The following is a 6,000-nucleotide window of genomic DNA, read 5'->3' as shown; positions in this document are numbered from 1 at the left end:
TCACTTGTACGAATTCGTACGGATTGGTCGTGAGATAGCGTAGCTTGATCAATCCTGCGAACACATGACTGAGACTGGAGAACATTGAGCTAGAACTCACTCTCTCTCTCTCTACGTTACACACACTCTCTCTCTCTACGTTACACACACTCTCTCTCTCTACGTTACACACACCCTCTCTCCATGTACACACACTCACTCTTGCCGGCACACCTGACTTGATTGGTTGGGTCTTGACTCAACAATACACTTCCACTTTAACTTTATTTCTCACAACGTTAACTTTAAAATCTCACAACTAAATGTTTTTGCATAAATTTGACTTCAATTTCAATTTTTTAAGAAGTCTCACAATGTGATTTATTTTCTTATTTTATATTTTATCTCACAATTATTATTATTATTATTATTATTATTTTTACTCAGTTGCAGTTCTTCATTTGGCTGGGCCTTTTCTGAATCAAATTACATTTTGGTAAAGTGCAAGTCTGTGTATTTATGTGCTTATAAAAGCATTTCTTGTAAATGCATACCTAAATATATATTTCACATTATACAGTAATATTCCAATTAATCAAATATTTGAGTATTATATTATCCATTATAATTTATCCAGTTTCTATAGCTATAAATAGAAATAGCTAAATAGAATTATATTAAAATATTATTATATTATATTATATTATATTTTGTGCCATTGCCAAGTGTGTAGGATTGATTTAAGGGCATGATCATCATCACAATGACGTGAAATGCATTGTTTTAACAGAAGAATACACTGCTAAAGAACTGTTTATGCAACAAACACACATAGCCAGAGACCCGCAGATGGACTCCTGCACACAGTGATGCGTCCTGAAGGTCTTGAATGGGATGTACATGTACAGTAAACTTAAAAAATCTGCAAAATAAAACCCTACAATTTATTACTAATAAACTCAGTTTACAGTCTATGCCTTCTGTTCTTGACAGAAGCACTGTCTGCACCCTGTGTGTGATGAATAATGTATGAGTGTTCATTAAGATGAGTGTGTGTGTGTGTGTGTATTTCAGCTGCTGTCCTGAAGCTTCTCTTCTCAATGTTTTATAGTAAGGAATATATGGCAAAACCAGCTGAAAAATGTCTATTATGGGATCAATAAACTTGTGGATACAACAAAATCCCACATTCTGTAAGGTTATGTTCTAATAACAGGCCGTAAATGTTTAATGATCTGTAGGTTTGCTTCATCATAGTTGTGTGGCGCTGCATGGACTAACTTGTTTAATGCCAGATACAGATAATAAATCTGGCTATGACATGGATAGACTGTATGATGACACTTATCGAATCAGTAGTTTAAAGTCCCTGATATTTTACAAGGGATACTCCGCCGTTTTATCATATTAAACTATGTTATTCCCTCAAATAGGACGAGTTGATACATATCTCTGTCGCCTCAGTGCGTGGAAGCTTGTTTCCGCTACAGAATAGAAAAACAAAATTACGACTGTTTATCTCACAATTGCGAGATATGAAGTCAGAATTGTGTGAAATAATGTCACTATTACCAATTGCAAGATATTAAGTCGCAATTATGAAAAATAAAGTCGCAATTGTGACAAAAAAAAGACAGAATTTAGACTTTACATCTCGCAATTCTGACTTTATATCACAAAATTGCGAGTTTATATCTCAAGATTTCGACATATTTTCTCAAAATTGTGAGATATAAACTCACGATTGCGAGTTATCAGGCCAATTCCAAGGGAAAAAAGACTTTCTCAAAATTCTGACTTTATAACACGCAATTGCGACTTTATGTCTCGCAATTCTGACTTTATATCACACAATTCTTTTTTGAAATTCAACTTTTTTATATATCATGCAATTCTGACTTTATCTCACAATTCTGAGTTTATAACACACAGTTACGACTTTATATCATGCAATTCTGACATTTCACGCAATTACGACTATTTCATGCAATTCTGACTTTATATCATACAATTGCGACTTAATTTCACACAATTCTGACTATATCTTGCAATTTTGACTTTATATCTCACAATTCTGACTTTATAACATGCAATTATGACTTTATTTCACGCAATTCTGACATTTTGCAATTACGACTATTTCATGAAATTCTGACTTAATATCTCGCAATTCTGACTTTATTTCACGCAATTCTGACTATATCTTGCAATTTTGACTTTATATCTCACAATTCTGACTTTATAACATGCAATTATGACTTTATTTCACGCAATTCTGACTTTATATCTCACAATTCTGACTTTATATCTCGCAATTCTGACTTTATAACTCGCAATTCTGACTTTATAACACACAGTTACGACTTTATATCATGCAATTCTGACTTTATTTCACACAATTCTGACTTTCTATCTCACAATTCTGACTTTATAACTCGCAATTCTGACTTTATAACACACAGTTACGACTTTATATCATGCAATTCTGACTTTATTTCACACAATTCTGACTTTCTATCTCACAATTCTGACTTTATATCTCGCAATTCTGACTTATAACACAGTTACGACTTTATATCATGCAATTCTGACATTTCACGCAATTACGACTATTTCGTGCAATTCTGGCTTAATATCTCGCAATTCTGACTTTATATCATACAATTGCGACTTTATTTCACGCAATTCTGACTATATCTTGCAATTTTGACTTTATATCTCACAATTCTGACTTTATAACATGCAATTATGACTTTATTTCACGCAATTCTGACATTTTGCAATTACGACTATTTCATGAAATTCTGACTTAATATCTCGCAATTACAACTTTATATCACGCAATTCTGACTTTATTTCACGCAATTCTGACTTTATTTCACACAATTCTGACTTTCTATCTCGCAATTGCAACTTTATATCACGCAATTCTGACTATATCTTGCAATTCTGAGTTTCTAAAACGCAATTGTGACTTTATATCTCGCAATTACAATTTATTTTGCCTAATTCTGACTTTATAACCTGCAATTGTGGCTTTATTTCACACAATTCTGACTTTTTATCTCACAATTGCGACTTTATAACACGCAATTGCGACTTTATAACAAAACTCTGAATTGTGAGATAAAAAGTTAATTCTGTGGCGTAAACAAGCTTCCATACTAAATCTTGCGGCGACACTTTGTTAGCACTTAACTTAGCCCAGTTCATCCATTAGGATCCAAGCAGAGAAGCCACCAAACACTTTCACCTTTCCCTGTTTAAATACAGTTACACGAGCAGTGTGACTCGACCAAGAACAGTCACACAAAATAAAACGTTGCGCTTTTCTAAGCGTGTAAGATGGATAACTATAATGTATGGTGGAATACTGGGAGCACTTCGACTCGGCGCAGTAATATCTCACATCACTTGTTGACAATATTTCCCATTTATTTCTTGGGTATAAACTATTACTTTTTATACCTAAGGCAGTGTGTGTGAGTGTGTGTGCATGATTATATCTGAGTGCCTGAGACTTGTGCAACGTATACAGAGTTACACAGCATTCACTGCGCTATCAGTTTAACCAAGTACAAAGTGGCACAATCATATGCCATCAATTTTTACGTTTACACGCTTCAGGACGCCTGAAAGGAAGCAGAAACGCTTTATGGAAACCCAGAGGCCCTAAACACAGGGATGCCAGAGGAAAACTGCTGACAAAACTGCTTTTAAAATACCATGAGCCAGGAAAATACACAACCTACTTTTAATACACATGTTATTAAGTCTTCTGGGGCCAGTGATGTAATGTCTGGTGACCGCGGCCACGAAGAGAGTCACACACACACACACACACATATACACTATAGCATTGGATCTGTGTGATAGACTGCAAAAAAAAGATCTTCTTTAACCCTCTGGGGTTGTTCGGCCCAAATGGACCCGAAGAATTTAAATAATTTTTTTTTAAATCACAGCTTCCTCGGGATGGTCCGAAATTTGGTGACTTTGTTGGTTTTTGGTATTTGAACACACAAAAAAATTGGGGACAGGATGTGAGTAGTCTAAGTGGTTGTAAAAAAAATAGTCACACTTGGGGTGTTCGCATGGAAAATGAATGGGAAATTGGCAAAAATGTGAAAATACTGAGTTTTTTTGTGCGTACAATCTACAAATCAGCCACAATCTTGAAAAAAAGCACACAACAGTGAAGGGGTGAATCTATAAAACATCAAGAGTGCAAAACAGACACACACACACAAACACACTTTTATACACAAACACCAAAAAATTCAGATTATACATGTGTTTTGCATTTTTAAAATGCTCAGTTTTTCCACCAGATGGCATCCATCTCATTTCAAAAATTGCTTTTATGAGGCCTAGGCTTGACTCTAAAATGAAATACAGCTTTAAAAAAAATTTTTAAAAAAATTTTCTATTATGTTCAATGGGGGGAAATTTTGTCATAATTATTGCATTAATACTAATTATAAATTTTTTTTATTTTTGAAATTTTCTCAAAACACCAAAAAATAAAATAAAAAATATTATAAAAAATTATTAAAAAAAAAATTACAACCCCAGAGGGTTAAAAAGGCAAGATGCACTAAATTCAAGCAAGAACATCTGCCAATAAGGACTTCTTGAAAACAGCATAAATATCTAGTCACTAATAAATGCTATTTGATATTAAATCTAGACAAAAATGCTTCAAACTGTTTGCAGTTTTTACTTTTTATAAGAATTGAATAAAAGAATAACTGAAAATTGCATTATGTATCCTGAAATTCAGCTTATCTTTTCAGAAGGGTATTTGATCTGAAATGCTGTACATTTGATCGTTTTTCTTAAATGGGGTCAAAGGTGAAATGACTTGATCCTTTAGCAATGCGTGACCAATGGCACTCTAAAGGTCATCGGTTAATCGGGTGAAAAACAAATACACCTTGAATGCACGGAGGTTGCTTTGGATAAAAGTATCTGCCAAATTTAAAATGTTTTCCTTTTATTGAAATTACAATCCAGTAGCTGGAGTCCAATTCATCATCCAAATGTAGGAATTGACATCTATTTTATGTTTAAGATGCTTTCAGATTCTTCATGCACTCTCTCTAAATGGTTGCAGTCATGGCACAGATCCAGATGGCAGGACACACACACACACACACACACACACACTCATACTCACACCATTTTATTGTCATTGTGTAATTATGTTCATCTGCCCTTGGATGTAGATGTGATATGTGGGATGTGTGTGTGTGTGTGTGTGTGTGTGTGCTTAAAAGCGTCAGTGTGCGCAGGCAGATTAATAAACAGAAGGTAATGGCAGAAGGAGTCTATATTTATTTTTTATCTTAAATGGTGCTTGTTTGTCAGGCTGGCTGAATATTGAGTGTGAAATTGCGATCAGGGGCGACACATGCCAGTGCTCAGCCTTATCTCTGAGCTGCAGGCGCTTATCGGCCCTGCGCAGGAACACACACACTCACACACACTCTCCAAACCGCCACAGTCCCTTTGTGTCCGCCTGTTTACCTTTCAGTGGCTTGATATTCCTATTAGAGCTGCTGCTATTTACTGGTTTCCTTTATGCCGTGTGCAGTCTCTCATCTCTCTCGTCCTCTTTCTCTCTCGCTCCTTCTTCTTCTCCTTCGACCTCCTGACGCACCCTTGGGTGGCTTCTTCGGTTTCTTCTCTATGAACGGACTCCGGTGCAGCCTTTTATATTCACTCCTGTTTATCTGTCTGTCTGTCTGTCTATATCTATCTGTCTCTCTGTCTGTCTATCTATCTATCTATTTGTGAGTCTGTCTATATATCTATCTATCTATCTATCTATCTATCTATCTATCTATCTATCTATCTGTCTATATATATATATATATATATATATATATATATATATATATATATATCTGTCTGTCCATATCTATCTGTCTCTCTGTCTCATCTATCTATCTATCTATCTATCTATCTATCTATCTACTTATCTATCTACTTATCTATCTATCTATCTATCTATCTATC

The sequence above is a fragment of the Pimephales promelas genome, chromosome 1 (assembly GCF_988280905.1).
Source record: "Pimephales promelas chromosome 1, fPimPro1.hap1.1, whole genome shotgun sequence".
Lineage (NCBI taxonomy): Eukaryota > Metazoa > Chordata > Actinopteri > Cypriniformes > Leuciscidae > Pimephales > Pimephales promelas.
Note: the sequence above shows the minus strand (reverse complement) of the source record.